Source organism: Mustelus asterias, chromosome 9, assembly GCF_964213995.1.
Source record: "Mustelus asterias chromosome 9, sMusAst1.hap1.1, whole genome shotgun sequence".
NCBI lineage: Eukaryota > Metazoa > Chordata > Chondrichthyes > Carcharhiniformes > Triakidae > Mustelus > Mustelus asterias.
Window position 1 is genome coordinate 10,748,668 of NC_135809.1, and position 13,651 is coordinate 10,762,318.

Consider the following 13,651-nt stretch of genomic DNA (forward strand, 5'->3'; position numbering starts at 1 on the left):
GGGCAGGCATCGATACCTTTAAGCTTTCCCACAAAGTGTTTTGCGCGCCTCATTATCCTCTCTCTGCCGGTCTTATCCTGCAAACACGCAACGGCGCTAGCTTTGACTCCAGCAAACCCTGGCTCAGCTTGGCACCAGAGGAGAGACCAAATTAATAGAACATAATAAAACGAGGAATAAGGTTATTGGTCGGAGCCCGTCACGTGACGAGGGGCGGCCCGCGTACCAGAGGAGAGGAATGACTATTTGAACTCTCCAATTGCCAGGGCTTTTGAGTTAAACTTCACTTAGCCGGTAATCTCTGAACAAAAAGGCAGACGGTCCAAGTTCCAGCCGACGAGCAACTACGCGGCAGAAAAAGAGAAAGGGTGGGCTGAGAGGGACAGCCCTCATTGTTAAAGCAGGCAATGGCCTTCCAAACACTGGGAATCCGCTGATGCAGCAACACTGCCTGAATTGCAATGGAGAACACAATAACTGAAGAGGAGGTTGTTGACATTGACAGTTCATGCTGGGCTGCCACTTCAAGTACAATTTTATCAAAGGAGGAAGACAAGTCTTACACACGATTCACTTCTGTTCCAATTAAGATACAATACATCTTTATTCCAGCACAAGCAGCAGGTTTGGCTGCAAAAGAACAAGTTATATAATATAGACTTATGTACTGGCCACACACGGTAACACTTCCGGCTCACAGTCCACCAAGTGCGCTCCATGAACCATTTTCAAAGTGTGCAAATTGTCAGGTGCTACAAGCTCACTGAACACATTCATCCCTTATTTATTAGTGTCACAAGTAAGGTTTACATTAACACTGCAGTGAAGTTACTGTGAAAATCCCCCAGCCGCCACACTCCGGCGCCTGTTCGGACACACTGAGGGGGTATTTAGCACAGCCAGTGCACCCAACCAGCACGTCTTTCGGACTGTGGGAGGAAACCGGAGCACCCGGAGGAAACCCACGCAGACACGGGGAGAATGTGCAGACTCCGCACAGACAGTGACCCAAACTGGGAATTGAACCCGGGTCCCTGGTGCAGTGAGGCAGCAGTGTTAACCACTGTGCCACCGTGCCACACCGAGCCATAGAAAAGTTACAGCATAGAAGGAGGCCAATTGGCCCATCTTGTCCATGCCAACCCGAGGACACCTTGGTGCCCTTCCTAGTCCCACCACCCTGCACCTGGCCAATAGCCCTGTACTCTACAGCACTTAAGGTGCAGATCCAGGTACTTTTTAAAAGAGTTTAAGGTCCCTATCTCCACCACCAACTCGAGCAGCGAATTCCAGACACCCATCACCCTCTGCGTAAAAAGGTTCTTCCTCATGTCCCCTCTACACCTACTGCCACTCATCTTGAATCTGTGTCCCTGGGAATTCGCCACGAAGGGAAAGAGTGCTATCCTGTCCACTCTTTCTCTTCCCCTCATAATTTTGTACATCTCTACATCAGCCTTCATTGTTCCAAGAAAAATAACTGCAACCTACCCAATCTCCCTGATAGCTACACTTTTCCAGCCGTGGCAACATTCTTGTAAACCTCCTCTGCACTCTCTCCAGGGCAATTACATCCTGTAATGTGGTGACCAGAACTGCGCACAATACTCCAGTTGTGGCCTCATCAGTGTTCTATACAATACCAACATTCTATCCTTACTTGTATATTCTATACCTCTGCCAATGAAGGAGAGAATTCCATCTGCCTTCTTTACAACCTTGTCTACTTGAGCTGCTGCCTTTAGGGACCTGTGTACTTGTGCGCCAAGATCTCTCACTTCATCTGCCCCTCTTAGTATATTCCCATTTATTGTATATTCCCTATAACTGTTTGACCCCCCCCTAAATGCATTACCTCACACTATGTTAAAACCCAGCTGCCATTTTACCGCCCATTCCACCAACCCATCTACATCGTTTTGTAGATTACAGCTGTCCTCTACACTATCCACTACTCGGCCAATCTTTGTGTCATCTGCAAATTTTCCAATCATGCCCCCCACGTTCATGCCCAAATAGTTAATACATAACACAATTCTTCCACAGCTAAGATTCTCCAGTCCCGCTGAGCGCCAAATTCTCCATCCACGCTGGCAGTAGTAGAGGGGCATGCGAGACTGGAAAATTCCAGTCTTGAAGTGTAGCATTCTAAGCTGACCCTCCCAGTGCGGTACTGAGGGAGTACTGCACTGTTAGGGGTGCCATTTTTCCGATTAATCATTAAACCCGGGCCTGGCTATCCTCACAGGTTGGACAGTAAAGATTTCATGACACCAATTTAAAGTTTGGATGGGAAGGGGCGCTGTTCTCCCAGTTTTTAAAAAATTCAGTCATGGGACATGGGCGTCGCTAGTTGGCCAGCATTTATTGCCCACCTCTAGTTGGCCTGGGAGGACATTTGAGAGTCAACCACATTGCTGTGGCTCTGGAGTCACATGTAGGCCAGGCTGGGTAAGGACGGCAGATTTCCTTCCCTAAAGGACATTAGTGAACCAGATGGGTTTTTCCGACAATGGTTTCATGGTCATCAGTAGATTCTTAATTCCAGGTCTTTGTTGAATTCAAATTTTGCCATCTGCCGTGGTGGGACTCAAACCCGGCTCCCCAGAGCATTATCCGGGGTCTCTGGATTACTTGCCCAGCGACAAAACATCTACACCACCGCCTCCCCTAATCTACTGAATGGCAGAACAGGCTCAGGCTAGGTGGAGTTAAATGGCCTCCTCCTGTTCCGATGTTCCGGGAAGCACTTGGCAATGTCCTGAAGATGTGGAGGATGCTATATACGTGCAAGTCAACCTTTCTTCAACAGCCCATTTATTTATTTATATTAGTGTCACAAGTAGGCTTACATTAACACTGCAATGAAGTTACTGTGAAAATCCCCCAGTCGCCACACTCCGGCGCCTGTTCGGGTTACACTGAGGGAGAAATTAAGAATGGCCATCGCACCTAACCAGCACGTCTTTCGGACTGTGGGAGGAAACCGGAGCGCCCGGAGGAAACCCACGCAGACACGGGGAGAATGTGCAGACTCCGCACAGACAGCGACCCGAGCCGGGAATCGAACCCGGGTCCCTGGTGCTGTGAGGCAGCGGTGCTGAACACCGTGCCACCGTGCCGCCCCCAAATCTCACCGAACAATGAGTAAATTAGAAACATCCTCATTCCAAAACAGACAAAAGCTCAAGTGAACTGAGTCTTTCATTAAAAAAAAATAAAAGATCACAAGTTAAAATGCCAGCCAGGAGATTAAAACAGGTCATTGCTGAAGCCTCTGTATTCGCATTGTGACGGTGGGAGACAGTAAATGTCAGGACTTTCCGCTGACATGGTAAATACTTGAGAAAAATGGACCGGACTCAGAGATTCGGCACTGAGTGGAGTTCCTGTGAGAGTAGGGCAGAGGGTAAAAGCCACAACTGCTGCCTAAACAAACATGGCACCATCATCTCTCTGTTTGCCTTCAGTGAATCAAGTAAGTGGATCAACCGTAGCTGCTGAGCACGGACTCTGAAACAATTGCCCGGAGCTGATAATCGCAAAACTGATACATCCGTCAACTCATCAATGTTACATGGTCATCACCCCGACAGATAATCTCATTTAACCGCAGTGGCGATTTGTCTTCATTCATTTTGCGGGATGTGGGCGGCGCTGGCTGGGTCCAGCATTTATTGCCCATCCCTAACAGCCCTACATTTCAGAGGGCATTTGAGAGTCAACCGCACCATAGTAGCTCAGCAGTCACATGTAGGCCAGACCAGGTAAGAACGGCAGATTTCCTTCCCCCGAAGGGGAGGCGATGGCCTAGTTTCATTATCGCTAGACACTTAATCCAGAAACTCAGCTAATGTTCTGGGGACCCGGGTTCGAATCCCACCACGGCAGATGGTGGAATTTGAATTCAATAAAAAAGATCTGGAATTAAGAATCTACTGATGACCATGAAACCATTGTCGATGGTCAGAAAAACCCATCTGGTTCACTAATGTCCTCTAGGGAAGGAAATCTTCTGTCCTTACCCGGTCTGGCCTACATGTGACTCCAAAGCCACAGCAATGTGGCTGACTCTTAACTACCCACAAGGGCAACTAGGGATGGGCAATAAATGCTGGCCAGCCAACGACACCCATGTCCAATGAATGAATAAAAAAAAAGGACATTTGTGAACCAGATGGGTTTTTCCGACAATGGTTTCATGGTCATCAGGTGGCACAGTGGTTAGCACTGCTGCATCACAGCGCCAGGGACCCGGGTTCGATTCCCAGCTTGGGTCACTGTCTGTGCGGAGTTTGCACGTTCTCCTCGTGTCTGCGTGGGTTTCCTCCGGGTGCTCCGGTTTCCTCCCACAGTCCAAAGACGTGTGGGTTAGGTGGATTGGCCATGCTAAATTGCCCCTTGGTGTCAGAGGACTAACTAGGGTAAATGCATGGGGTTATGGGGATAGGGCCTGAGTGGGATTGTTGTCGGTGCAGACTCGATGGGCTGAATGGCCTCCTTCTGCACTGTAGGATTCTATGATTCTATGAATGGACTTTCAATTCCAAATTTTTATTGAATTCAAATTTCACCATCTGCCGCAGTGGGATTTGAACCCAGGTCCCCAGATATTGTCCGGGGTCTCTGGATTACTAATCCAGTGATAATACCACTACGCCACCCCCTCCCCTTTTGTATCATTATTACAAAAATCGCCCAAAATCCACCCCTCTGGGCTCAGCGCTCAATAACGCAAACATGGGATTGGTCCAATTAACTTCATCCCATACATTTCCGAGTCTCTCCCTAACAGCACTGCAGGTGTACCTACACCGCATGCAGCGGTTCAAGAAGGCAACTCATCCACCACCTTCTCCGGGGCAAGTAGATATGAGTAACGAATGCCGGCCTAGCCATTAGTGCTCACATCCCGTGAACATATAAAATAGAAGGATAAGTAATGGCGGGCAATGTGCCAAAGGGCGGGGGATAGAATGGCAGTCCAGGTGTTTACGGACACTTACAAATCGTTTCCTCGGTGGCAACCTGCTTTGTTTGCATGGACTATCCAGCAAAGCAACAGGCCATTCTGCCCAGCAGACCAATGCTGGTGTTTATGTTTATGTTTATGCTGGAGTCTGATGATGCAGCTGTATAGAACGCTGGTTAGGCCACATTTGGAGTACTGCGTCCAGTTCTGGTCGCCGCACTACCAGAAGGATGTGGAGGCGTTAGAGAGAGTGCAGAGAAGGTTTACCAGGATGTTGCCTGGTATGGAGGGTCTTAGCTATGAGGAGAGATTGGGTAGACTGGGGTTGTTCTCCTTGGAAAGACGGAGAATGAGGGGAGATCTAATAGAGGTGTATAAAATTATGAAGGGTATAGATAGGGTGAACAGTGGGAAGCTTTTTCCCAGGTCGGAGGTGACGATCACGAGAGATCACGGGTTCAAGGTGAGAGGGGCGAAGTATAACTCAGATATCAGAGGGACGTTTTTTACACAGAGGATGGTGGGGGCCTGGAATGCGCTGCCAAGTAGGGTGGTGGAGGCAGGCACGCTGACATCGTTTAAGACTTGCCTGGATAGTCACATGAGCAGCCTGGGAATGGAGGGATACAAACGATTGGTCTAGTTGGACTAAGGAGCGGCACAGGCTTGGAGGGCCGAAGGGCCTGTTTCCTGTGCTGTACTGTTCTTTGTTCTTCTTTGTTTCATGCACACCTTCTCTCACTCCTCTTCATTGGGCTCAGTCAATATCCCCTTCATTTCCTTTTCCCCTAATCACACTCAACCAACGTGTCCATTTGCTCCTTATTCTCTCGTCTGTTTATCAGGATTCCCCTCTAATGCCTTCATCGGGCGACACGGTGGCACAGTGGTTAGCACTGCTGCCTCACAGCGCCAGGGACCCGGGTTCAATTCTGGCCTCAGTTCACTGTCTTTGTGGAGTTTGCACATTCTCCCCGTGTCTGCGTGGGTTTCCTCCCACTGTCCAAAAGACGTGCTGGTTAGGTGGATTGGCCATGCTAAGTTTCCCCTTAGTGTCAGGGGAACCAGCAGGGTAAATACATGGGTATAAGGGGATAGGGCCTGGGTGGATTGTGGTCGGTACAGATTTGATGGGCCGAATGATCCCCTTCTGTAGAGATTCTATGATCTCAACTTTACAGAGCATACCTTGGCACTATCATTAAGTGCAGCACCAGGAGCAGATAGCGCGATTGCTCCCACCCTCTCTGCTCCCCACCCCCTCCCACACCACGGCTACAGTCGATCAGGGTTACCAGGATTTTCCGTCTTGCTTTTCTGTCAATGTTTTCCATTGCAAATTACCACCTCAGCACTTCCCGTTCAGCTTTGCTACGTCAACCATCGTACTGCAATGATAGGCCTGGGGGGGGGAGCTGGGTGGCACCATGCAGGGAAAGGTGGGGAACAGGCCTCAGTGGCACCTTGCGGGGTGAGGGCGTGGCTGGGTGGAACCATGAGGGGTGGGGGGGATGCTGGGTGGAACCATGCAGGGTGGGGGCGTGGCTGGGTGGAACCATGCGGGGTGGGGGGGATGGCTGGGTGGAACCATGTGGGGTGCGGGGGGGGGGGCTGGGTGGAACCATACAGGGTGGGGGGGGGTGGCTAGGTGGAACCATGCAAGGTGGGGGGGGGGGGGGGGGGGGTGGCTGGGTGGAACCATGCGGGGTGGGGGGAGACTGGGTGGTACCATGTGGGATGGGGGGGGTGGCTAGGTGAAACCATGAGGGGCGGGGGAGTGGCTGGGTGGCACTATGCAAGGAAAGGTGGGGAACAGGCCTCAATGGCACCATGCGGGTTGGGAGGGGAGGTGGGAGGTACTATGCGGGGTGGGGGGAGTGCTGGGTGGCACCATGCTGGGAAAGGTGGGGAACAAGAGTCAGTGGCACCATGTGGGGAGGGGGGGGCTCGATGGCACCATGCGCGGGGGCTGGGTGGAACCATGCGGGATGCAGGGGTGCTGGGTGGCACCATGCGGGGAGTGGGGGAGCTGGGTGGCACCATGTGGGGTGCAGGGGTGCTGGGTGGCACCATGCGGGGTGCGGGGGGGGGGGGGGGGCTCTGATAATTCTCCACTGTTCAGTTTCTAGTTTATATATCTGAAGCCAGCCTGCATCAGCTGACTGAGGACCACTCCAAGGACGCTTCCCTCGTTCAAGGAAGCAGTGTATCCAAAGCACCCAAAGCTACGACAAGCACTGCCAACGATTTCCACAGGAAATACTGAATCTCTCACATACGGACATGAATGAAAAGGGACAAGTAATCCTGGAGCGAAACTTAAACCCCAAAAACACAGACTCAGAGGCAAAGGTGCTGCCCATTGAACCCTGGGTCGAGTGTGAAAGTTGGTTTGTGATCACGGGAGTGTGAAAACCATGACTTTGCTCACGGTAAGATTGTGAGTAGATGAACGAATTCGAGTCGCCTCAATGCGGGCAAAAGGCGGAAAACTCTCACCTGATTCTGCTGCAAGGTTCAGTGAAATACAACCTGGCATCTAATGGTCCAGTCAGGGGGTAAGCTGCAGTGTTCCTTATAGAGGCTGATTTAATCAGCGTAGCCTGCCATACATCACCATCCATCAACACATCTCCTGCCAGCACTTCATTAAAACACTGAGTGAAGGCAGAATTGAATGTGGCCCCTTCCCCAGTGAACTCCACCTCTCTGTCACACGGATCCTTCAAGGACACAAACACACCTCGAGGTTTAGTTAATGCCCATCGGTGCTCTTGAGGTTACGAGGTCACCTCGGGGACGCCACGCACGCAACACAGCTCGGCCAAGGTGTGAAAATGAGGGAGACGGAGAAGAAGAAAGGTGGGAATGAGAGAATCATAGAAATCATAGAAACCCTACAGTGCAGAAAGAGGCCATTTGGCCCATCGAGCCTGCACCGACCACAATCCCACCCAGGCCCTACCCCCATACCCCTACATATTAACCCGCTAATCCCTCGAACCTACACATCTCAGTGCACTAAGGGGCAATTTTAGCATGGCCAATCAACCTCACCCGCACATCTTTGGACTGTGGGAGGAAACCGGAGCACCCGGAGGAAACCCACGCAGACACGGGGACAATGTGCAAACTCCACACAGACATTGACCCAAGCCGGGAATCGAACCCAGGTCCCTGGAGCTGTGAAGCAGCAGTGCTAACCACTGTGCTACCGTGCCGCCCAATCGGAGAAGGAGGAGGGCAGGAATGAGGGAAGAAGAAGAAGGCAAGAGAGGGGATGAACGGAGCGAGGGAGGAGGAGCGAAGGAAGACCAAGGGGTAAGGGCATGTTGGGATAAAGTTTATTCATTATTGTCACAAGTAGGCTTACATTAACACGGCAATGAAGTTACTGTGAAAATCTCCTAGTCGTCACACTCTGGCGCCTGTTCGGGGACACTGAGGGAGAATTTAGCATGGCCAATGCACCGAACCAATTCGTCTTTCGGACTGTGGGAGGAAACCGGAGCACCCGGAGGAAACCCATGCAGACACGGGGAGAACGTGCAGACTCCGCACAGACAGTGACCCAAGCCGGGAATCGAACCCAGGTCCCTGGCACTGTGAGGCAGCAGTGGGACCAGACAGTTCTGAAGAAGTCATGTTGGACTCAAAGTGTTTACTCAGTCGCTGAAAGTAAGTGCACAGGTACAGCTGGCAATAAAGAAGGCAAATGGTATGTTGGTCTTCATATCGAGAGGATTTGAGATTAGGGATAGGGATCTTTTGCTGCAATTGTATAGGGCATGGGTGAGGCCACATCTGGAGTATTGTGTGTAGTTTTGGTGAACTTATCTGAGGAAGGATGTCCTTGCTATAGAGGGAGTACAGCAAAGGTTTATCAGGCTGATTCCTGAGATGGCAGGTCTGTTATATGAGGAGAGACTAAGTCAGTTAGGATTATATTCACTGGAGTTTAGAAGAGTGAGGGGGGATCTCATAGAGACTTATAAAATTCTAACAGGGTTAGACAGGGTAGATTCAGAAAGAATGTTCTCAAAGGCGAGGGAGTCCAGAACTAGGAGTCATAGTTTGAGGAGGAGGGATAAACCTTTTAGGATTGAGGTGAGGAGAAATTTCTTCACCCAAAGGATGATGACTGTGTAGAATTCACTACCACAGAAAGTAGTTGAGGCCAAAACATTGCCTGACTTCAAGAAGAAATTAGATATAGCTCTTGAGGCTAAAGGGATTGAGGGATATGGGGGGAAGGCGGGATCAGGACATTGAATTCAATGATCAGCCATGATCATATTGAATGGCGGAGCAGGCTCGAAGGGTCGAATGGCCTACTCCTGCTTCTAGTTTCCACATTTTTCTCTCCATAGACGTTCCGCGTTTTTCCAGCATTTCCTGTTTTTATTTAAGGGCACAGTGGCATCAAACAACTGACCCCGCCACTCCGTCTACAAATCCTGTCAACTTGGTTTCCAACCAAGAAGTTCGAGTGTGGCGACTAGGGGGATTTTCACAGTAACTTCATCGCAGAGTTAATGTAAGCCTACTTGCGACACGAATAAATAAACTTTCAAACTTAGAGAGTAAATATTGGGCAGGACACCAGAGAGTAATTCCTGCTCACCTTCAGGAGTGATGGCCGTGGGAGCTTTTCCATCCAGCTGAGAGGACAAGTGGGACTTGGTTTTACATCTCATCAAAAAAGGGGAGGGGTCCAAGGGTCAGGGAGGGGCAAAGTGAGTGGGAGGGGTAGGGAGGGAGGGAACCAAAGCGGGTCGATTGGGTAGGGGAGAAGGTGGTGGTGGAGGGAGGGATACCCAGTGCAGAGGCATTGCACAGTAACAGCAGCCAGAGTGCGACACAAGAACATCAGTGTGTGCAAAACATTAATCACAAAATAATCTCTTCATAAATATTCCAGCCGTGAATCACGACCAAGTTTCATGAATCACCATTAAACAAGCTCGTGTGTCAGTGCTGCCCAATGTCAAATCCATAGCAAGCAGCAATTAATGCACCAAGTCCCTCCATAGCAGGAGACTGAATCACAGCAGTTGTAAATAAAAGAGTTTAAAGTGCCTTCACTCTTCTTATAATCTCAGCGTGGTTCAGGATTATGTGATCTGGATGTATTTTAACTCGCAATCTCTTTACAAAGACTTGTGAGCATGCATCACATAAACATGATACATGGCAGAAGTTCGATCATTGCGATTCGGAGTCAAAGTATTTTGATTTGATTTGATTTATTGTCACATGTATTAGTATACAGTGAAAAGAATTGTTTCTTGCGTGCTATACAGATGAAACATACCGTTCATAGAGAAGGAAAGGAGAGGGTGCAGAATGTAGTGTCACAGTCATAGCTAGGGTGTAGAGAAAGATCAACTTAATGCAAGGTAAGTCCATTCAAAGGTCTGACAGCAGCAGGGAAGAAGCTGTTCTTGAGGCGGTTGGTACGTGACCTCAGACTTTTGTACCTTTTTCCCGATGGAAGAAGGTGGAAGAGAGAATGTCTGGGGTGCATAGGAGTCCTTAATTATGCTGCCTGCTTTGCCGAGGCAGCGGGAAGTGTAGACAGAGTCAATGGATGGGAGGCTGGTTTGCGTGGTGGATTGGGCTACATTCTCGGCCTTTTATCACGACAGCTATGCTGCTTCTTTGGGGGGTGATATGGGTCCTTAGGTTCCTGTCTGTGGTTCATTGCTCTGCAGTTAACCACTTCCTCAGCCTCCCTGACTGGGGAGGTGCACCGTCTGGAGTGGTACTCATCGCACAGATATACAAAGCCCGATGTGAAATGGAGTTAATCTCAGCCAGGCAAAACAGAAGGTGCTAAAGTTGATGTTAGTATTTCTGGCTGAGTGAAGGGAGAGATGGTTTAAAAAGCTCAGGCCAGCTTTGCAAATCTTTGCGGATAACGGGACGGCATGGTGGTACAGTGGTTAGCACTGTGGTTTCCACTTCACCCAAGAGCAGAAAAGACACTTCCTGTTTTGTACTTTGAATAGGCCGAGTTAAAAATACAGTTTTCAAACAAATCCACAGTGGGAAGGCCGCTTAGAGGTATTTCATTACAAGCCAAGATATTCAGTGCGGCCCTGCTCCCCTATCAACAGCACTGTGGGTGTACCTCCACCACATGCACTGCAGTGGTTCAAGAAGACTGTGTAGGGACATGGAGAGGATGTTTCCACTAGTCGGAAAAACTAGAACCAGAGGGCACATCCTCAGGCTAAAGGGACGATCCTTTAAAACAAAGATGAGGAGGAATTCCTTCAGCCAGAGAGTGGTGAATCTGTGGAACTCTTTGCCGCAGAAGGCTGTGGAGGCCGGGTCATTGAGTGTCTTTAAGACAGAGATAGATAGGTTCTTGATTAATAAGGGGATCAGTGGTTGTAGGGAAAAGGCAGGAGAATGGGGACGAGAAAAATATCAGCCATGATTGAATGGCAGAACAGATTCGATGGGCCGAGTGGCCTAATTCTGCTCCTCTGTCTTATGGTCTTATCACCACTTTCTCAAGGGCAGTTAGGATGGACAGCAATTGCCGGCATTGCCCATATCCCGTGAATTTTTTAAAACCCTGGCCATGGGTGGCACGGTGGCACAGTGGTTAGCACTGCTGCCTCACAGAGCCAGGGACCTGGGTTCGATTCCCGGCTTGGGTCACTGTCTGTGTGGAGTTTGCACATTCTCCCTGTGTCTGCGTGGGTTTCCTCCGGGTGCTCCGGTTTCCTCCCACAGTCCAAAAGACATGTTGGTTAGGTGCATTGGCCTAAATTCTCCCTCAGTGTACCCGAACAGGCACCGGAGTGTGGCGATTAGGGGATTTTCACAGTAACTTCATTGCAGTGTTAATGCAAGCCTACTTCTGACAATAATAAATAAATTTTAAACGTTTTAAAGCCCTGTGCTAACTGGTATTGACTGGTTGGGCTGAAACTCAATCAGTAGCTGGTCAGAGTTGACCAATGTCCTGAAGAGGACGCATGGTCTGTGGAGCGCATCCTTCACTTGACCTTGGGGTCAGCAGTGGCTCAGTTGGTCTCATTCCCATCCAAGTTGGAAGTCTGCGGATTCAAGCACCACCCAAAGACTTTGAGTGGAAAACCTAGGCTGTCTCTCCGGTGCAGTGCTGCGGGCGTGCCATACTGAGGGAGTGCTGCTGTGTCAGAGGCACTTTCTTTCAGGCCAGAGGCCTCAGCTGCTCTGTCAGTTGGGTACAAAAGATCCCATGAATCCATTTCGAAGAGAACCTGGCGAATCACCCCCAGTGTCACGCCCGACAGCTATTCCTTAACCAGCATCACTCAAAGCAGACTATGCATCCTATTGTTGTTGTGGGGCCTTGGGTGCAACCTGCTGCCCTGTTTCCTACGTTGCAACAGTGACTACACTTCAAAAACACAATGGCCAGGAATTTTAGGATGACCGGTTTCACTTCCCGCAATCCAAAGAGTTTGCGGAGAATACATCCCGACCAATGCTGCCTGGCCAGCAGCTGCTTAACCCTCCAACGAGTGATGATTACCTTGAGGTGAGACTCCTGTTCCTCAGTTGAGAGGAAGTCCCACCTCAGAGGGCTCTCGAGCCCCCGACAGAAAACAGTGGACAGGACAGGGACTGAAAGCTGTCCCCGGAACCGAATTGCAGGATTTTTTCAGCCTTCCCACCGGTGCGATCTTCCGATCTTGCCAAAGACAACACCCCCCGCACCCCCCAACGCGCTGGTTTCCCCAAGGGCGGGACAGCCAAGCCACGCAAGATCCCACCGGCAGCCAACGGCGAGCTTTCTCTGCCGCTGGAAGACATGCTGTGGGGAGGCTGGAAAATCCCACCTTAAGTCACAGGAATCCAGAACTAGGCCATGTTTCGGGGGTCTCTGGGCAGGAGGTGTGCAGGGGAGACCCAGGGCAATGGGAGTGGGTGGAGGGGTTGTGGAGAAGCTGGGGCGGGTGGGTGGTGCACTGAGGATCTACAGAGGCAAGACCTCCTTGGGTGGTGGGCGCCGGACGTTGAAAGGAGGCTATTGATGGAGACCCACCAACCCCCTGCTTTCCTGTCCGAGGCCTGAACAGGGTTAATTTCTGGCTCCCCTCTCCCCGCCCCAGAACTCCTCTCACCATCCTGAAAGTTGAGGCAGGGTGGGAAACGGCCTTTAGCTGGTCAATAATTGGCCACTTGAGGGCTTCAACTGTGGTGAGAGTGGGCCGAACCAGGTCTCAACCATCCAAGAGCAATGTTGCGGACAGGTCAGGGCAGACAGTGGGAGGGTCAAATGAGAAGTGTTACGGTCACCAGACCAGGGACTTGGGTTTGAATCCCGCCACTGCAGATGGCAGAGTAAGAAGGAGCTGGGTCGGGAGGGGGAGGCGATGGCCGAGTGGTATTATCACTGGACTATTAATCCAGAAACTCAGCTAATGTTCTGGGGACCCGGGTTCGAATCCCACCTCGGCAGATGGTGTGAATTCAACAAAACAAAAATCTGGAATTAAGAATCTACTGATGACCATGAAACCATTGTCGATTGTCGGAAAAACCCATCTGGTTCACTAATGTCCTTTAGGGGAAGGAAACCTGCCGTCTTTACTGGTTTGGTCCACATGTGACTCCAGATCCACAGCAATGTGGTTGACAACACCCTCGGGCAACTAGGGATGGGCAATAAATGCT

At 50.4% G+C, this 13,651-nt stretch overlaps 1 protein-coding gene across 1 annotated transcript in view; it reads right to left on the reverse strand.

The window, feature by feature from the left end:
* The window catches only part of LOC144498489 (SLIT-ROBO Rho GTPase-activating protein 1), a 176,082-nt gene that overhangs the window by 85,441 nt on the left and 76,990 nt on the right, over positions 1 to 13,651 (reverse strand). The window lies entirely within an intron of this gene.